The 21,333-nt window shown below is 47.1% G+C and overlaps 1 protein-coding gene across 6 annotated transcripts in view; it reads right to left on the reverse strand.

Annotated features, from left to right (window-relative positions):
- The window catches only part of DOP1B (DOP1 leucine zipper like protein B), a 107,123-nt gene that overhangs the window by 72,839 nt on the left and 12,951 nt on the right, over positions 1–21,333 (reverse strand). The window lies entirely within an intron of this gene.

Genomic DNA, 21,333 nt, shown 5'->3' on the forward strand with positions numbered 1-21,333 from the left:
AGTCACGACTCCAGGCATCTCCGGCCACTGGTGATCCTGCGGGGTGGGAAGGACCCCGCCCGCAGGAGAAATGCCGCACTCTGCCAGGATGCAGCAACAGGGTTCCCGAGCCAGGCCTCTGTGGCCGGGCACAGGCCTTGTCTGCGCCGAAGCGGCCTGGGTACCTGTGGTACCTGAGGAACCCGGTCCGGAGGGTGAGCGGGTCACCACCGTTCTGCACAGCCTCGAGCGACCGCGGGCAGAGTGCTGTGGCGGGGTGGCTCCTCATGACTCAATCTTGTAATACAAAGTGTCTGTCATTATGGAACAACCGGCAAATATTTGCTCAAAGCCTACAGGGTGAAGTCCACGCTTCTCAAAAAGCCACTCAGAGGCCTCCACGGCATGACTCCTGCCCACTTTGCCTCCCCCACTCCCATCTCTTACTACTTCGGCTTCGAACTCTGCAGCGACACAGATCCATGTGTGAGTCCTGCCTGTGCTCTCTGCCCCTCTGCCCAACCTCCTTCCCGTCGACCTGGCTAATCCTCCCCACAGGAGACTGAGCGTCCCCTTCCCTGGAAGCAGAATGGTCCCCGCCCTGGCAGGGCGCTCCATCCCGCATGTTTAGTTCCTCCTGCCCTGGGCTCCATGTGCACATCTGTCACCGATTTACAACACTGTCCTAATGAGTATCAGCTCCAGGGCTGACTTAGGCAGGGAGAAACTTGAGGGCGGGGTCTGTTGCCTTCCCCTCTGTGGTTTTCAGCATTCTGCACAGAGCCTAAAACAAAGCAGGCCTTCTTGAAGAACAGAAGATGTGCCAACTGCATTCTATCTGTGTCTACCAACGGCTGGCCCTGGGACATACGGTCTTAGGGCCATGATAGCTTTTTTTTCATAATCAAAGAAAATGATCCTGTCCCTAAAACATGCACTGAAGTTATGCAGGAAGTAAAGGGAAAGGAAGGAAAATAATATATTTTTCATCAGAAGCCTGTAGTCTAACTGAATTCTCAAATTCAATAAACTCGTATCTTGGAAAAAAACCCATGTAAGTAAAGGTCATCAAGAAATACCTTAAAATATTATGTATAAAAGTCTCATATTTTAAAACAAAGGGAAAGCCAACAAAATAATTTCTTTTAAGATTTTATTTATTTATTTATTTGAGAGCAAGAGAGGGGGAGAGAGAGAATCTCAAGCAGACTCCATGCTGAGCACGGAGACCAACATGGGGCTCGATCTCAGAAACCCTGAGATCGTGACCTGAGCTGAAATCCAGAGTCGGGCACTTAACCAACTGAGCCACCCAGGTGCCCCCAAAATAATTTTTTTTAAATGTGCTCCTGTCAAAACAAATCCTGAGGTAAGCCGAAACACACGCTGTAACAGGGGATAAGAACAAAGTGAGACAGCTTTGGCAGAGGGGACGTGAATGTGCCAAATGTTCAGGAAACTGCATTTTGTTATGCACATTTTTGAACACGTAGAAAAGCAGGTGGAGCAGCAGCATCAGCATCACTGGGCTTTGACGAGTGTCAACTGCCAGCCAGTCCCGAAGAAACCATGTCTGTGCCTCAGCTGGCTTATCTACGCGGCTGTGGGCTTTCTCCAGGGATTCAAGAGCAGGAGAGACGGCCTCTGTCTTCACCTGCGGTAACTGTTTTTGTCAAAATCAAGCACTTGCATTTTTTTTCCCCTAAGATTTTATTTATTTGAGAGAGAGAGAGAGAGAATGAGCCAGGGGAGGGGAGAGGGAGAAGCAGACTCCAGCTGCGTATGGAGCCAGACCCTGGGCTCAATCCTAGGACCCCGAGATGATGATCTGAGCTGAAGTTAGACGCCTAACCGACTGAGCCACCCAGGCGTCCCCACGCACTTGCTTAGTAAGTCACACCCACTCTCGTACTGCTCAGCGTATTCCAAGGACTCCTGCTGTTTGAGGTGGAAAAGTCAGGGCACACTCACCGTGGTGGTCATCTGGGACTCACCAGCATTTGCCTTGCTTGGGCTGTGCATGTCCATATCCCATTTCTCTGCCCTTTTGACCCTGGGTATGGCAACATGACCGAGTCTGGCCAGCGGAATGAGTAGAGCGATAAAAGTTGGTTAAAAGCTAACTCAAAGCTTGTCGGGTTCCCTTTTCTTGACTCTAAGATCATGGACATGTGGGTTGAGCCGAAGCCCCCCCCCCCCCCGCCAGCCTGGCTCCCTGAGAACCTAAAGAGCAGAAACCACGTGCTGACCCAGTGAGGCAGAACTCAACCACGTAAAACTCACTGAGATAAGGCCTTGTTTGTTACCATGGCATAACCCTCTCTATCCTAACTAATAAACCTCTTCCCACATAAATGCAATTACAATGAACCAAAACCATCCATTCCAAATGAATGAGGCTGCTTGCTATTTCTTTCTCATTTGAATGTGTCACTTAATTTGAGAAAAGACATAGGAAAAGAAACATAACAAGTACTGAGGCTGTGACCAGTGAACGTGGAACTGGTTATTCACTGTTTGCGGTCTGTGTTAATCCACGAAAATACAGCATAACTGAGAAAGGGACTCAGTGCTGTTGAGGGAAAGGTAGAAAGAAAAAAGGAAGCTGTTGGATCTGAAAATTCAGCAAAAACAAAGGATATAAACAGACTATACTTAGAAGAAGGAGAAGCTGCTTGCCGTTCCTGGTAAGAAAAATGCAATTAAAACTACAAGAAAATACCATTCTCTTCACCCATCAGACTGTCAAGCTAGATCAAAGCACACAAGTTCAGGAGCAGAGCAGAGCCACCGAGAGATCATGAGCTGAGTTACGTTCCTCACACTGAGTCAGGATGTGGCCAGACAGACTTTAGGAGCCTGGTCCTTGGGGCAGTGGGAGAGTCAACCCTTCTGCATCATTTTCACCACTAATCACGGGGCTAAAATCATGCCCAGGTCATGGTGGTTGTGCTAACCCACTTCCCACAGAGCCAGACTTAACAGGTGCTTCCACACTGAGGCTAGGCAAACAAATGAGACTGAGATATTATAACACTGGTTTAATATGTGAGCTTGGGGGTCAGAGCCGGGCATTCCAGTTCTACCATTTGCTTGTTTGGCAAGTTCTTTAAACTTTCCAGCTATCGTTTCATCTATAAAAATGGAGATCATGGCACCTCACGAAGTTGCAAGCATCAAATGAGACACCCCATACAAACAGTACAGCAACTGGCACCCAGGAAGCAGCCAGCAAACACAACCTCTTATCACGACAAACTGAAAATGAAGGACAAGACTCCCAGAGATGGAGAGAAGATGCATTTTAAAACAATCCACTGAAACCCAGTTGTTCACAGATAATGTCTTTATTGGCCCAAAAGCAAACAAGGACACTAGTTGGGTGTGTTGAGGAAGAAGGGTGAGAAATACATTGAATCAGAAAAGCAAAGTTCAGACTGCTCTATGTTTGGAGTTAAGATGCCTACAGACCCAAAATATGATGAAAATCCCAAGAGACACTGTAGCCGAGGAGGAAATCGGCACCCACGAGATGGAGTTGGGGAACATGAAATTTCCTTTTAAGAAGAAGGAAAAAATAAATAGTAATTAATATTTAGCATTAAGAGGGAAAATAAGATACATCCTAAATGATATTTAAGGAAAACTTCTAAACAATATTTTCCAAGTCTTTTTTTTCTTAAAGATTTTATTTATTTATTTGACAGAGAAGATAGGGAGAGAGAGAGTATAAGCAGGGGGAGTGGCAGGCGGAGGGAGAGGGAGAAGCAGGCTCCCTGCTGACCGAGGAGCCCAAGGCTCTGTCCCAGGACCCTGGGATCATGACCAGAGCTGAAGGCAGACACTTAACCGACTGAGCCACGCAGGTGCCCCAACATTTTGCAAGACTTAAAACTGAAGATTAGAATCACTAGTTGAAAATGCTTTGCCTGGGGCGCTGGGTGGCTCAGTCACTTAAGTGTCTGCCTTGGGCTCAGGTCATGATCATGGAGTCCCGGGACTGAGCCCCCAAGTTGGGCTCCTTGCTCTACGGGGAGCTTGCTTCTCCCTCTCTTCCCCACTTGCTCATGATCTCTGTCGCAATCTCTGTCTGTCTCACTCTCTCAAATAAAATCTTAAAAAAAACTCTGCTTTGCATGCAGTGGATCTGGAGCAGTCTGGAAACAAAGGATTCCCCCGAACAGAGCTCCTCCTCCCTCAGAGCGACAGACTTGATGCAGGAAATGAGGCTCTGAGTCCTATTTAAAAACACCTTCTGTGAGCAGGGAATGTTTTTCCATCTCTTTGTGTTTCCTCAATTTCTTTCACAAGTGTTCTGTAGTTTTTAGAGTACAGATCCTTTCTCTTTTTGGTTAGGTTTATTCCTAAGTATCCCATGGTTTTTTGTGTAATTGTAAATGCGATTGACTCCTCAATTCCTATTTCTTCTTATTATTCGTGTATAGAAATGCAACTGATTTCTATGCATTGATTTTATATCCTGCCACGTTGCTAAATTCCTGTATGAGTTCTAGCAACTTGGGGGTGCAGTATTTTGGGTTTTCTACATAAAGTGTCATGTTGTGTGCGAAGAATGAGTGTGACTTCTCTGCCAATTTGAATACTTTTTATTTCTTTTTGTTATCTGATTGGGGAGATTAGGAGTTTTAGTATTATACTGAACAACTGTGGTGAGAATGGACATCCCTGTTGTGTTCCTAATCTTAGGGGAAAAGCTCTCAATTTTTCCCCACTAAGAATAATAACTGATGTGGGTTTTTCATAGATGGCTTTTATGATATTGAGATATGTTAAAATATCTATGGTACCCAGAGCAATCTACACATTCACTGCAATATCTACCAAAATACCATAGACATTTTTCAAAGAGCTGGGATAATCCCAAATCCTAAAATTTGTATGGAACCAATTAAGACCCCAAATAGCCAGAGGGATGTTGAAAAATAAAACCAAAGCTGGGGGCATCACAATGCCATACTTCAAAATTACAAAGCTGTCATCATCAAGACAGCATGGTGCTGGCATAAAAACAGACACACAGATCAATGGAACAGAATAGAGAGCCCAGAAATAGACCCTCAACTCTATGGTCAACTAATCTTCGACAAAGCAGGAAAAAAGACAGTCTCTCCAATAAATGGTGTCGGAAAAATTGGACAGCCACATGCAGAAGAATGAAACCTGACCATTCTCTTACGCCATACACAAAGACAAACTTAAAGATGGATGAAAGACCTAAATGTGAGCCAGGAATCCATCAAAATCCTAGAGGAGAATCCAGGCATCAACTTCTTCAACCTCAGCTGTAGCAACTTCTTGCTAGATAAAGGCAAGAGAAACCAAAGCAAAAAAATGAACTACTGTGACTTAAGATAAAAAGCTTCTGCACAGCAAAGGAAATAGTCAACAAAACTAAAAGGCAACCTACGGAAGGAATGGAAGAAGATATCTGTAAATGACATTATCAGATAAAGGGCTCCTCTCCAAGATCTATAAAGAACTTATCAAACTCAACACCCCCCAAAAAACAAATAATCCAGTCAAGAAATGGGCATGTACATGAACAGACCTTTCTCCAAAGAAGACATCAAATGGCCAACAGACACATGAAAAATGCTCCACATCAACTGGCATCAGAGAAATACAAATCGAAACCACAATGAGATACCACCTCACACCAGTCAGAATGGCTAAAATTAACAAGTGAGGAGACAACAGGTGTTGCCGAGGTTGTGGAGAAAGGCGAACCTTCTTACACTGCTGGTGGGAATGTAAGCTGGTGCAGCCACTCAGGAAAACAGTACGAAGGTTCCTCAAGAAGTTAAAAATAGGGTTACCCTACGACCCAGCAATTGGTCTACTAGGTATTTACCCCCAAAATACAGATGTAGTGAAAAGAGAGGGCACATGCACCCCAATGCTCATAGCAGCAATGTCCACAATAGCCAAACTGTGGAAGGAGCTGAGATGCCCTTCAGCAGACGAATGGATAAAGATGTAGTCCATATACACCATGGAATATTACTCAGTCATCAGAAAGGATGAACACACACCATTTGCATCAACATGGATGGAACTGGAGGGGGTTATGCTAAGTGAAATAAGTCAATCAGAGAAAGACAATTATCTGGTTTCACTTATACACGGAATATAAGAAACTATGCAGAGGATTGTGGGGGAAGGGAGGGAAAACTGAATGGGAAGTCAGTCATCAGAGAAAGAAACACCACGAGAGACTCTTAAGTGCAGGAAACAAACTGAGGGTTGCTGGAGGTGGGTGAGGGGAATGGGGTCACTGGGGGATGGGCATCAAGGATGGCACATGATGTGATGAGCACTGGGTGTGATGCACAACTGATGAATTACTGAACACTACATCTGAAACTTAATGATGTACTATATATATGTTGGCTAAGTGAATCACACACACACAGAGAAACAAACACCTTCTGGGTGAGCAGTATTAAGTAGCATCTCGCCGACGTGCCTGAAGGGGAACCTAAGCCAACTCCTGGTGGCTTTAAGGAAACAGTGGCCACTGTGAAGGTTCCCACTCTGGCTCCCCCAAATTCTCTCTTTGTAAGACTTTCCCTTTAGGTTCACTGAGGGCTAATGCATGTCCATGAGGGGACCATCTCTGTGTTTTCAGGGCAAACTTAAAGGGGAGGGAGTCATCCGAGGATTCATTCCCCCACTTTGGCTGCTGAAGATGCAGAGCTCAGGGTGGTGGTTCGGCCACGGTGGTTTTCGTCTGCCGGCCGCCACTGACTCAGATCTCCTCCACTTAGGACTATCGACTCAGGCATCCCTGGACACAAGAAGTGCTTGGCCCATGTGGCCGGCCCACTTTTAGGATGTGAAAAACACTTCTCAGTAGGAAATTGGAGGCTTTCAGCTGCATCCTTTCTGAGAGTGAGATCAAGCCAAACACCCAGGGCTGTCGCTGCTTTTGAAAAAGAAAATGTTCTATTTAGAAGAGGCCTGGCCTAGGAGGTTTCAAAACAGAGTGCTGTGCACTGCTGGTGGGAATGTAAAATGGTACAATCGCTATGCAAACAGGATGGTGGCTCCTCAAAAGATTAGGGGTGCCTGGCTGGCTTAGTCGGCAGAGCACGTGACTGTTGATCAGGGGGTTGTAAGTCAGAGCCCCACGTGGGGTGGAGAGTTTACTTAAAAAAAATAAATAAATAGGGGCACCTCGGTGGCTCAATCGGTTAGGCCACAGCCTTCAGCTCGGGTCATGATTTCAGGGTCCTGGGATCGAGCCCCACATCAGGCTCTCTGCTCAGCAGGGAGCCTTCTCCCTCTCCTTCTGCCTGCCGCTTTGCCTACTTGGGCTCTCTGTCTGCCAAATGAATAAATAAAATCTTAAACTATAAATAAATAAATAAATAAATAAATAAAATTGTTTTAAAAAGATGAACTATTTGACTTGTTTATCAAATGACTATATGATCCAACAATTCCACTTCTGAGCTCATGTACAAAAGCACTGAGACTCAAACAGGTATTTGCACACCTGTGTTCACGGAAGTGCTATTCACAATAGCCAAAATGTGAAAACAACCCAAACGTCAATGAATGGAGCAATAAAACGTGGTCTCACGTACAGCGGACTGTTACTAAGCCGGACGAGGAAGGAAATCCTGAAGCACGCTACCATATGGATGAATCCCGAAGACACCCCAGTCAGTGCAGTAAGCCAGACGCAAAAGGACACACACTGTATGATTCCACTTACACGAGGTCCCTGGAGTCATCAAAGGGACAGACCCAGAAAGCGGAACAGGGGGAGGGGGCCAGGGGCTGGGGAGGGGGAGGGGAGCCTGTGTTTAATGGGAACGGTCTCAGTTTTGGGTGGTGGTGCTGGTTGAACGACAAGGAAAACACACTGAATGCCACGGAACGGTACACTCGTAAACAGTTAAAATGGTAAATTTTATGTGTATTTTATCACCCAGAAAGAAAAAAGAAATGAATGCTGTGTTTTGCCCAACTGGTCCTGCAGCTTAGCTGCAAGAACCATGAATCCTTCCTTGAGTGACACTTGGTTGTTGAAAACAAACTGAAAACTCTTTCCTCACCAGAGAACAAAGGGACTCTTTTTAATAAATCCTGAAGGGACCCAGGGACTGGGTCCAGCCTCTCCTGAGTGTGAGGTTATGGTGGTTTGGTTTTGTTTTTGTTTTTAGGAGAGAGAATACTTGTGGGGAGCCTGGGTGGCTCAGTGGGTTAAGCCTCTGCCTTCAGCTCAGGTCATGATCTCAGGGTCCTGGGATCGAGCCCCACATCGGGCTCTCCACTCAGCGGGGAGCCTGCTTCCCTCTCTCTCTCTGCCTGCCTCTCTGCCTGCTTGTGATCTCTTTCTCTCTGTCAAATAAATAAACTAAATATTTTTTTTTAAAAAAAAGAGCGAGAGAATACTTGTAAGTAAGCAAGGGTGGGAGGGGGAGGGGAAGGGGTGAGGGGAAGGGGTAGAGGGAAGGAGAGAGAGAGAGAGAGAACCCCAAGCAGACTCCACACTCAACGCAGGGCTCCATTTCACCACCCTAAGATCACAACCTGAGCTGAAACCAAGAGTCCAATGTTTAACTGACTCAGCCACCCGGGCACCCCTGAGTGCGTCTTTAACCCCTAATTAGCAAAATAGCCACATTAACTGAGTCCACCTTCTAGCACTTAAAAACTCCTGATTTCCTCTTGACCCGCTTCCGGCAGTTTGAAAGCTGCTGAGACTGGGACCCTGGTGTGGGTCAGGGAGGGCCACCCTGACGCTGCCTTGCTCTTGCCAGCCTCTATCCAGGCAGTGTGCTCCTCTAGCAGGAAAAGCCCAGTATTTCCAGGGAAGTTTCATTGTTTGGGTTGTGTTTTTTTTTTAGAAACCAGAAACCTGAGTAAGCTTAACAGACACATTGAGAGATACAGATACACAAATATAGTATATATTTATATTACATATACAACACATGTGATAAATATTGCATAAAAATGATGTATACTAAAAAAAAAAAAAAAGATGAGAAATGTTCTTCAGCTATAGAATAGATACCTCAAGGAAACTCATAAATCTGGAAGGAAAAAATGGCCACGTTTTCGAAATCACTTTGAAAAATGCTAAACAGGAAGGAAAAGCTATGATTAAAGCAGAAATAAACCTTCCTTCCTTCTTTTCCTCAAGAATGACACTCTTTTAAAAGCATTCCTTCAGCTAATACAAGATATAATAGTTGGGACCTCGTTGTATGCTCATTGGCTCAGCAGGCTGACCTGAAAATAATAAAAAATCTATAAAACCCAAGTTTGAAAAAGAAAGGTCTGAACCACATCCAAGCTTGGTTAATAGAGACCAGAAAGTGTCTCGCTTTGCCCCAACCATGATAATGTCTGCTCTGCACTTTGTTTTCCTTTGACATCACGCTACCTGGCAGGACTCTGAGCATGACGCAGACTGGTGCTGTGTAAGAAACAGCGTTAAAAATTCCAAAAAGGTAGGCCACAGACTCAGTACTTTAATACACTTGAAAAATGTTTAACGAGAAGTTTAACAATACGGGAAGGGGGTGAGTTACATTTGATCTTAAAAAGTTCCCAGAAGAGATCGCCCAAACCTGCTCTTCCCGGTGGTAACACGGACCTCCAGATGCCAGATGCTCGTCTGTAAGGAGGCGCAAGCGAGCCAGTCCGAAAGGAGCCTTGCGTCAAGAGAACGGTAAAATACCAGCAGGCCTTCCTTCTGGAAGGTGCTCGTCTTTAAAAGGCTGTTCGTTTCATGCCACGAAACCGAAGCCGTACCGTGAGTAAGGCTGGCCAGGTGACACAAGCTTGAACGCTCATTAAATACTTGCCAAGGGACACCAACGGTGCCCTTCAGACAGAAGGAACACAGGACAGGCGCTGAGGAATAACAAACTGGCCAGGACTTCCCACACGAAAGTAGGACGAGTCCTGAAGGCGGAGATGGTGAAGAGTGTCATGTCCTACCTGAGATGGCAGTGACTCAGCCACCGTGTCAGCCTGGGAGGAGGACGGGGACGGCGACAGACAGGAGAAGCAACAGGCGAACAGGCACGACAGGGAGTTGGGGTTTCACAGAGAACCCACGAAGTCCGCTTCTTTTTAACTGGGGGAGTGACACCTGCACAACCCCTCTGGAAAAGAGAGCTTCCTTCCTAACAAGGTCCCCGACGGAAACATGCTGTGTGGCGCTGACATAAAAGCGGACCGCCGAGGGCACACCTGCCGAGCAGTGACCCCGGGGAGTCGTCACTGCGCCTTACAACCTGCACATCCCACGACCTCGGCTTGCAGCAGAGCTGCTGGCAGGGCACCGTGTTCTCAGCATCACCTGACCTTCCACGCAAGGTAGAGATGCATCAGAACACATGTTTTGGTTTTAAACATGGCTCACAATTAATTTTATTCCTTTTGGATCAGTTCTATCTCGCTGCCAGAGCCAATACTAACTCACACTTTCCGAGCAAACACCACGCTGCCTGCTAGGAGCCCCACCAAAGGCTGAGCACACACACTGCGGGAGGATGGCGGCCCCAGGCCAGGCCAGGGCGGCGACAGCAGGCCGACCCCGGGCTGCCACTGACCACGCATCCACAAGCCCGGGGCTGACACCTTGGCGGGACAGTCTGGGAAGCTCATTTTTCTCAGCTGAACCAGAGCTGGTTTTGCTATGGAGGGAACGCGTTGCTGGTCAAACTTATGACAAAGCAAAGCAGGGGCAGGGGACATGGGACAGCACAGTCTGGGAATGAGCTAACTGTGGCCCGGTCAGGGCACCACCCTTCCTCAGCTGCCCAGCCCAGCACAGGTTTCCTGAGCACGGGGACCTGGTCAGACAGACGAGACTCGAAAGGAGCTGAAACACCGGGGTATTCACGCCATTCCCACTTGCCCAGGGCATGAACACTGGGTCCAGGCTCTCGGTCAAGAGGACTTGGGAATCTCCACGCCGGGTCAGACAACTTCTTAAAACACAACAGCGGTGCCTCGGTGACTCAACTGGTTAAGCACCCAACTCAATTTCGGCTCAAGAACTCAAGGTTGTGGGATTGGGCCCTGCTCTAGGTGTGGAGCCTGCTTGAGATTCGTTCTCCCTCCCTCCAAAAACAAAAAGCCGCCACCAATAAAAAACCCCAAACAAACCACCACACAGCATTGCTACCTCATAGAAAGCAAGTGGCGACACAAATGTCCAAAGATTGCTCTTTATTTTTCCCTTGTGAGTTTATTACAACATCTATTGTAGAAACCACTCCCTCTCACCACCAACAGCAATTTTCCCTATCTTCCCACACACAAACTTTAGACGGCTAGCTGTAGGATCTTCCAGGCTTCCAGACTTACATCGCATTCTTTTCCCACCACAGTGCAGGTCCTAAGCCCTCCCTGCCAGCCACGCACCTGCCCGTGGGTCTGCAGCGCTGCCGTCTGAGCTGAACACCTTACGCTGAACCAGAAAGCCTCAATAAAGCTTCCCTCAGCGTCCTCCCCAGTAAAAGGGTTGAGCAGCACCAACTTCGGAGGATTATAGGTTTGAGAGACAATGAGTAACAAGCTCATAACAGGGGCTCACTAAAGGGCATCGTTCCATTTTGGGGACTATGAGCCAAGAGGGTGGTACGATGGACAAGGGTGGGAGGAGGTCAAGGCAGCAGAGTTCGACAGTGAACCACATAAAAGGAAATGAACATGTGAGGCAAACATGCCCTTCAGGACTAAACACTGACACATATGTGATGCAGAGAATACTAAAATACTTAAGAATTTATAGCCGCAAACCAGAAGATGTCATAAAAGTGAGCATAGCATTAAGATACTAAGTGACTTGCTGTCTGGACACACCTTCTTTTCTGCTTTTTTTTTTTTTTTTTTTTAAGATTTTTATTTATTTGACAGAGAGAAAGAGATCACAAGCAGGCAGAGAGGCAGGCAGAGAGAGAGGGGGAAGCAGGTTCCAGGCAGAGCAGAGAGCCCGACTCGGGGCTCGATCCCAGGACCCTGGGATCATGACCTGAGCCGAAGGCAGTGGCTTAACCCACTGAGCCACCCAGGCGCCCCTTCTTTTCTGCTTCTTAAATGTATTTTAACCCACATACAAATGATCTATTTAACAAACAAACCAAAAGCCTATTATATGGAAACCAACTTGTTCAAGTCAGAGCCAGAAAAGCCGCAAGAACATCTTGGGGAAAGAGTCTCATTACAAATCCCAAACAAGCTCCAGTCCCAAAAGTTCTATGGGTAGAACTCAATATTCTTTAGAATTCACACCCAGAAGAACAGAACTGGCACACTCAAATGAGACGAAATGTTATCTCCTCCTGCCAGAGCAGGTTTCTCGAGATCTCCGGAACAGCACTTCCCAATCCTTGGTGTTGAAGCAAAGTGGGTCCAGAAGGGCTGTGTGCAGCTTGGGGACACCCTCCCCGAGCGCTCTGGTTCTGCCAGCCCACAGAGCCTCAGGCACGCACTGGAAGCTGGGATCACGGGACCTACGCAGGCAGCAAGGGTAATTCAGAGTCAGGGTTGGCAGGGGAGGAACACAGCTCTCCAACCCGCTCTGCCTGTTGGCTCTCATCTGAATCTGACCTGTGGTTCTCCTCCTCCATGGTCCCCTTTGCTTCCCCGGCCCTGAGATAATAAGCTACCTGGACAGAAGCAGGCAGCAGTTAAAGAACAATGATGGGAGGAAGAAGGCTGCGGACGAGGTACCCGGGAACTGAGGCAGGAAAGCCTGGCTCGCTCAGATCTGTTCAGGCCCAAGCGGGTTCTGCTCTCCAGAACCCAACAGCTCTAAAACGGCCCGAAGCACCCAAAACCAAGAGGCTGAACACACGGCTGGCATAGAGCAGGCATTGAAGGAACACTACCTCCTCAGAAACACAACGGGGCTTATGCAGTGAGGACGAAACCAGGACTTGGAGACAAAATCCTTGCCGTTTCTCTGTCCGTGCCTTAACTCCAGCCAGAACCATGCCAAAGCAGATGGCGAGGTTGCCGACCAGCATGGCACATGCTGCATCTTTTAAGGACAAACACCTTTACTGTTGAGAAACAAGTGTGCCTGCTTCTGCCCACAGAGGAAACGGGTTCCCGTGGGTTAAGGATGGTCCGACACTGTGGACTCAGTTACCAAGCATCGGGCGGTAAAGCAGAGCACATCCAGCTACACAAATCGAAATGAGGAAATGTATCACCTCACCCAAAGTCTAGAGCAGTGCTTCTCAGACTGTGGCAGTTCTGCCTCTGGGGGACACTGGACAATGTCTGGAGGCACTACAGTGGGGGCTGGGGGTGGGACATGCTATTGGCATAGAGCAGACAAAGGCCAAGAGGCTGATGAACATCCTAGAAGGCACAGGACAGCACTCCCTGCCCCGTCACTAAAGGTCAACAGTGCCGAGGCCAAGCAACTGGTGTGGGGGGGCATAGTCCTGTATTTCGCTGATTCAAGGGCTCAGTGACATCCTAAAAGGACAAGCCTTTGTGTGCTTCCATGCTCCTCGTGGTGAGCTGACTTCTCCTCGGCCTTTTCCTGCTGTGGCCTCAGACGTCTGCTGCACATCAGGCATTACATGCTCCCACGATTAAAGAGAGGAACAAAAAAGTCAAGTGTTTGTTCGTTTCCTTTCCAGAAGTTAGCTGGCCACATCTCATAGGTCAGGGAAGGTCACATGCCCATGTCTGAGTCAATCCCTGCCAAGGAAAACAGAATTCCTGGGAAGTCTGAGAACAATAACTTACTGCTGAGGCTGGGAGATGGACGCTCCCCCGTGCGGTGCTTTCCCACCCGATCCCTAAGACAAAACTGAGAAGGCAGAGGGTGAACAGTGGGGTAGACAAGCAGCACGTGCATCTCAACCTCAGAAGTAAGTGGTGAGCCTGAACGTGACCCTGAGAGCTCTTGCCTTCTCTCATCCCACAACATCTGCATTATCATACCTTCCAGCAGATTTACTTCCAAGGCCCATCTCAGGTGCTGGGAGAATCAGTTTGAGTATCATCATCACCAAAAGCATGTGAATAAAACGTTAAGGCATAAACGTGTGGCTTTGAGAAAATTCAACAATCTACAGACCGATCAGGTATTGAAATGGCATACTTTCCGGCCGTATAAAGGTAAGACGTTGTTCAAGTTAGTAAATAAAGACTAAACCGATGTCTCAGGGGACAGCAATCCCATGGGCCTGCGGGGCTGAGATAATCACGAGATCAAAATCAGCACACACCACGTGGGGGTAGGGACTGCAACGTCCACCCGAATCACGATCCCCACCCCTGTGGCAGAGGTGGGGGCTGGGCCCTGGCTCCTCCGCCACAGAATATTCTTCTCCCTTGAAGACATACCTAGAGGAAATGTGTGCCATTAAGATCTATGCACGCTCCTATATGCTCTCCTCGCTTCTCGTGGAACAGAACGGCAGCGAACAGAGCAACTCTGGAAGCCATGTGTTAAAAATGGCAGAGTCCCAGGCTTGAGTCTCCAGAATAACCATGGGGAAGAGAGCTGCCCAATCTGGAACACCAGGCTGAACTGACAGAGGAGCGAGCAACTTCTACCTTATTGGTGGCCCTGACTTTGTGGACGGCTTTGTTATAGCAGCTGACTTTACTGTAATTAATACACTGCAAGTATCACTATTTAATGCCATTCCATAAAATGCTAGCAAAATATCAGGAAAAAAACCCCCACACAAATTCAGTATTGATTCATGATACCTATGCTTGTCTAGCCACAGAACTCAAAACCATCAGCTGAGAAAAAACTTAGAAATAAATTCACAAAGATGGCTAGTTTCCAGACTCTATAAATTAATCGTTTTGTCCACATCAATAAGTTCAAACAGAGTGGGAAATAAACCCATTGACAGCAGCAAAATACATATACAGAATGTACAGAGAGTCGAAAAGGGAGAGGGAGAAGCAGGATCCCCGCTGAGCAGGGAGCCCAATGGGGGGCTCGATCCCAGGACTCTGGGATCGTGACCTGAGCCAAAGGCTGATGCTTAACCCACTGAGCCACCCAAGCACCCCTCTAATCTGCAGTCATTTAAATGGGAAATGCAAAAGCCACAAGGAGCTACTACTACGCTTGCACTGAAATGGTTAAAATAGAGACTGCCCATGACGAGTGTAGGCATGGATATGGGGTAACTAGAGTTCCCGTACCCTGCTGGAGGGGTATAAAATGACACAACCACTTTGGAAAACGATTTGCCAGTTTTTTAAGAAGTATTTATCTATCTACTGGAAGCAACCCAAAATGTCCATTAATAGGAAAATGGACAAATAAATGGTATACATCCATGGCTTCCTACTCAGCAGTAAAAAGGAATGAACTATCCATCTACACAACGGCCTGGCTGACTCTCTGACTGGTGCTGCCGAGGGACAGATGCCAGACCAGGAAGTAAAGGGTAGATACCGTATGCTTCTGTTTATATAAAATTTTAGAAAATGCAAACTAGCAGATCAGCGGCCGCCTGGAGATGGGGGCAGAGAGGGAGGGGAGGTAACTTTTGCGGGGGACAGATACATGCCCATTATCTTCGACGGGTGTTGGTTTCACAGGTATATACAAATGTCAAAACTCATCAAATTATACACTTTAAGTATATGTAGTTTACTGCATGTCAGCAAAGCTGTTTAAAAAAAATGAAAAGACCATTTAAAAAAGATAAATGGGGTAGCTGGGTGATGGATATTGGGGAGGGTATGTGCTGTGGTGAGTGCTATGAATTGTGTTAAGACTGATGATTCAGACCTGCACCCCTGAAGCAAATAACATATTATATGTTTAAATAAATAAATAAACAAAATTTTAAAAAGATAAGTAAATCGGAATGCCTATATTTGGCTCACATACAAGCTTGAATACAGGTGTTCACATTCAATCAGCTGTCCTTTTTTGAAAAATAGCGAAGTTTAACTTAATTCCTTCTGTATTAGTTTGCTGGAGCGGTTGTAACAAAATGTCCCAGACTAGGTGGCTCAGACATCAGAATTTATTTCTTACAGCTCGGGAGGCTAGAAATCCAAGATCAAGATGCTAACTAACTCCGTTCTCTGCCTGGTTTGTGGACAGCCACCTTCTTGCGGTGTAAAAACATGGAGGAGAGACATCTCTCCCTCTTTTTTATAAGGCCATCAATCTATTGGGTTAGGGCCCCACCCTAATGAATGACCTCCTTCAATCTTAGTTACTTCCTGAAGATGTATCTCCAGATATAGGCACACTGAGGCTTAGACCTCTAACATACAAGTTTGGTAGGGTTGGGGGAGACATAATTCAGTCCATAGCACCTTCCTTAGCATGGCCTGACGTGAAATTTCTAATTTCATAACTTCTGGACAGAATAGATAAAACGTAAGCAGACAACAAGCTCTTTCATTACCCATAAACTCGATTCTGCTAGACGAGCTTTTTCTTCCCCAAGATGAGCTTTTGCCATTAGATTCCAAGTAGAACAACTCACCTGCCCAAATCTGGACTATTTCCACCTCGCCAGCAGATCTCAAAGTTCAGCAAAAATGTCCTCTGTTCACATGTAAAATATATACATTACCCTCACTATAAATTACTGAAAGCATACCAGTCTCCGGATTTCAGCAGAGAAATGTTCTTTCAAAGGACCATGTCAGCCTTACGTGGACATGTTTGAGTGGCTCAGAGTGAGGCAGCTCCCACAAGCCCGAATCAGCAACACCCTTGCCCATTCTGAGCTCCCTCCAGAGAACATGGGACAGGGCAAGAAGCAATAATGCCCCCTGAGCCCTAACACATCACCTACCAAAAGGAGGAGGACAGAACAGCAGCAAAGGACTTGACGGTCCCTGCCACAGTAGGATGGGGAGTTGCACCTGACATTCTATTAGCTACGTCTGCTAACTCCCGGTGCCAAGAATGTCAGCACACTGCCAGAAGCAAATGGGCCTGGTGCTTACCACTGTCCTGCAAAGAACCAGTTCTACTTTGCTGACACATGAAGAATCAGTAATTGCCACAGACAACCTTCCAATCTGGTCTCTTCCCAGAAGGCATTCAGGCCACATCTTTCCAGAATGACCCTAACATCACACTAACCTGACCGCTTCTACCCTCAGGGTCACTGCCACAGGTAGCAGCAGATGGCTGGAAAACGACTAAAACAACTGCCCCGAACTGAGGTACCACACTCTCACAGGCGGCCCCTCACAGTGAGGTGACAAGAAGGAACCAGGCGTCACAGAGACTCAGAGCCACAATTTGAAAACAAGAAGGCTGAGAGGGACTCAGGTCCTGCCCCACGTCACCGACTAGAGGGAGTCTGGTCCAGGGGATCAGGAGCGGTGATTTAAACTACATCTCGGGGCACCTGGGAGGCTCAGTGGGTTAAAGCCTCTGCCATCGGCTCAGGTCACGATCTCAGGGTCCTGGGATCGAGCCCCACATCCGGCTCTCTGCTCGGCAAGGACCCTGCTTCCTCCTCTCTCTCTCTGCCTACTTGGGATCTCTATTAAATAAAATAAATAAAATCTTTAAAAAAACCAAAACTGGGATGCCTGGGTGGCTCAGTTGGTTAGGCAGCTGCCTTCGGCTCAGGTCATGATCCCGGCGTCCTGGGATCGAGTCCCACATCGGGCTCCTTGCTTGGCGGGGAGCCTGCTTCTCCCTCTGCCTCTGCCTGCCACTCTGTCTGCCTGTGCTCACTCTCGCTTCTCTCTCTATGACAAATAAATAAATAAAATCTTTAAAAAAAAAAAATAAAAAAATAAAAAAAAATTAAAAACCAAAACTACATCTCAATGAATAAGTAAAATTAACCGCATCTCAATAGAAAGAGGAAGAGGTTGGGGAGGAGGACATAGAGAGGCACATGGGAAAGGCCACCTGGAAGGACAACACCCTCCCCCACAAAAGATGCCCCACAACAAAGCCCCTGCAAGAAAGCTGGTGCAGACCTTGTGAGGTGAAGTCACAGATGGGACACGAATCATCGGTGTTACGGGCTGAATGTCTATGTCCTGCAGTACGTTGGAACTGGGAAGTGGGGTCGGGAGATAACTGGTCATGAGGGTGAAGCCCTCAGGATTGGGATTAGTGCCCTTATAAAAGGGACCTCGCAGTGCTCCCTGGCCCCTTCTGCCACGTGAGGACATAATGGAAGGATGGCCGTCTGTGATCCAGGAAGCAGCCCACAAAGACCCTGAATCTGCCGGTGCCCTGATCTCGACCCCCAGGCTCCAGAACTGTGAGCGAGGAAGGCCTGCTGTTCTGTGTCTGGTCTGGCGTACTCCGTTACGGCAGTTCGCAAAGACCGAGACAGTCAGAAAGTTCTTGGCACACATCGAATCACCACACAAGCCAGAATTGAAGATCTTCATGATGCTGCAGGGCAGTAAGAACAAGATCAAAGAAGTAATGCTCTACCGTTCAATAAGGGGTGTGATGGAAAACCATCTGGGATTCCATCAGAAATGAGCTTTTTGAAAAAACTGGTACATGGAGAGACAATCTGCACTTCATTGTCAGACCCTGTTACAGGCTAAATCGTGTCCCCCAAATTCCTGTGTTGAAACCCTCACCCCTAGTACCTTATTACAACGTGACCGTATTTGGAGACCCGGCCTTTGGAAAGGCAATGAAGGTAAAATGTCACAGTCTAGGTGATAGGTGATGTCCAATATGACTGAAGTCCTTTCAAGAGGAGATTAAGCCACAGCCATGCACAGTGGAGACCATGTGAGGACAAAGGGAGAAGGTGGCCACCTACAAGGTAAGGTGAGAGGCCTCAGAAGAATCTGCCGGGACCTTAATCTGGGACTTCCAACCTCCGGAACTGTGTGGAAGTTAATTTCTGTTAAGTCGCCCAGTGTGTGGGATTTTGCTGACAGCGTAGCCAAATAATACAGACCTCAGATTAAAGAGGCTTTATCTGAATACTATCTAATAGAGAAAAGTAGCTGATTAGGGCTAGGGTAAACATCAGGATCCAGCTCAGACTCATCAACTTTTCAGGTAGAAGGGTCCTGAAGCGGAAGCTGTAGACCAGAACAGTTCACCTGGTCTCCTATCTCCAGCCTGTTCTTCCGGAAATAACACAGCGCTAACTCTGAAATGCCACAAGAAGGCTCTGTGTTAACAAGGAGGTGGTGTCCTTAAGTGCTAAGACTTGAGAAGCTGAAACTAACAATACCCAGAACCTCCTATTTCTCTTGCTATTCATGTCACCTGCTTTCGTCACTTTGTGAAACAGCAGGGTGCTAAAAAGCAGCAGCCAAAAAAGGTGATTCTTTTAAGACCATTATGAATTTTTTTTTTAAGATTTTATTTATTTATTTGACAGAGAGAAATCACAAGTAAGCAGAGAGGCAGGCAGAGAGAGAGGAGGAAGCAGGCTCCCTGCTGAGCAGAAAGCCCGATGCGGGGCTCGAACCCAGGACCTGGGATCATGACCTGAGCCAAAGGCAGCGGCTCAACCCACTGAGCCACCCAGGCGCCCCCCATTATGAATTTTTTTAAAAAGGAGTTTCAGGGGCGCCTGGGTGGCTCAGTGGGTTAAGCTTCTGCCTTTGGCTCAGGTCATGATCTCGGGGTCCTGGGATGGAGCCCCGCATCGGGCTCTCTGCTCAGCAGGGAGCTTGCTTCTCGCCGCCCCCCCCCCCCCGCCCCCCGCCTGCCTCTCTAGCTGCTTGTGATCTCTGTCTGTCAAATAATAATAAATAAAATCTTTTAAAAAAATAAAAATAAAGAGGAGTTTTAAAGATAAGGTTTTGGTTTTTTGTTTTTTTTATTTTTTATTTTTTTAAAGATTTTATTTATTTGACAGACAGAGATCACAAGTAGGCAGAGAGGCAGGCAGAGAGAGAGGAGGAAGCAGGCTCCCTGCTGAGCGGAGAGCCGGATGTGGGGCTTGATCTCAGGACCCTGGGATCATGACCTGAGCCGAAGGCAGAGGCTTAACCCACTGAGCCACCCAGGCGCCCTTTTATTTTTTTTTAAGATTTTTATTTAAAAGATTTTATTTATTTATGTGACAGGCAGAGATCACAAGTAGGCAGAGAGGCAGGCAGAGAGAGGAGGAAGCAGCCTCCCTGCTGAGCAGAGAGCCTGATGCAGGACTCGATCCAGGACCCTGGGATCATGACCTGAGCCGAAGGCAGAGGCTTAACCCACTGAGCCACCCAGGCGCTCCTTGTTTTTTTGTTTTTAAAGATTTTATTTATTTATTTGAGAAAGAGCACAGGAGCACAGGCAGATGGGAGGAGCAGAGGGAGAAGCAGGCTCTCCGCTGAGCAGAGAGCCCCTGGGGGGGTCGATCTCAGGATGCTTGGATCATGACCTGAGCTGAAGGCAGATGCTTAACTGACTAAGCCACCCAGGCGCCCCAAAGATAAGGTTTTTAAATGCACAGAGCTTATTCATTTCTACCATCCTCTGTTTCCATAATCAAAGTTTTAACCCAGGCTTGGCAAGTGGTTGAGTTCAACAGGACTCAACATGTATTTGTTAATCAAAATTTATCTAAAAATAATCAGCAGAAGATGATGGCTTGAAGTCTCGGATAAGCAATTAAGCAAAAATTACCCCATTCAGGGGCGCCTGGGTGGCTCAGTGGGTTAAGCTTCTGCCTTTGGCTTGGGTCATGATCTCAGGGTCCTGGGATTGAGCCCCGCATTGGGTTCTCTGCTAGGCAGGGAGCCTACATTCCACCCTGCCCCTGCCCTGCCTGCCTCTCTGCCTACTTGTGATCTCTGTCAAAATAAAAAATAAAATTTAAAAAAAATCTTAAAAAAAAAATTACCCTATTCATGTTGCTATACCTGAAACCCATAAAAAGTAAACTTTTCTCCAATACATAAAATTCTGAAGAAGATACCAGAAGTTTAAAAACTGATATAATTAGAACTCATAGATAGTCTGACAAACCAAGACCTCTTGGAGCTCAGTTTTCTCACTTGCCAAGAGTTGAGCTAGATGAGCCTTCTGTTCTGTCTACGGTTAATGTTTTATAGCCAACAACCACCTACCTTAATTAAAAAGCATCTTGACCTAACCTTATTATTAACCTACAGTATTGTTTCTATTTGCAGTATAAAGATCTTTTACTAATTCGTCACTAATTTACTCACTTGAATTTCTGTGTACATGTAGGAGTCTAAGAAATCTGACCATTGCCGAGGCCTTAACCTCCTTATTCACATCAACTCTCATCGGGTTCCCCGAACACAGAAGTTGTGAGTCTCCCAGGAGTGAAGTAACTGCTGACACTGACACGGGGCTCGCTCCACCCAGCACCTTCCCAAATCCTCTGCCCCAGTACCTCTGATCTGGCTACACAAGCTGTCCACTGCCACCGC

This window comes from Lutra lutra, chromosome 1 (assembly GCF_902655055.1).
Source record: "Lutra lutra chromosome 1, mLutLut1.2, whole genome shotgun sequence".
NCBI lineage: Eukaryota > Metazoa > Chordata > Mammalia > Carnivora > Mustelidae > Lutra > Lutra lutra.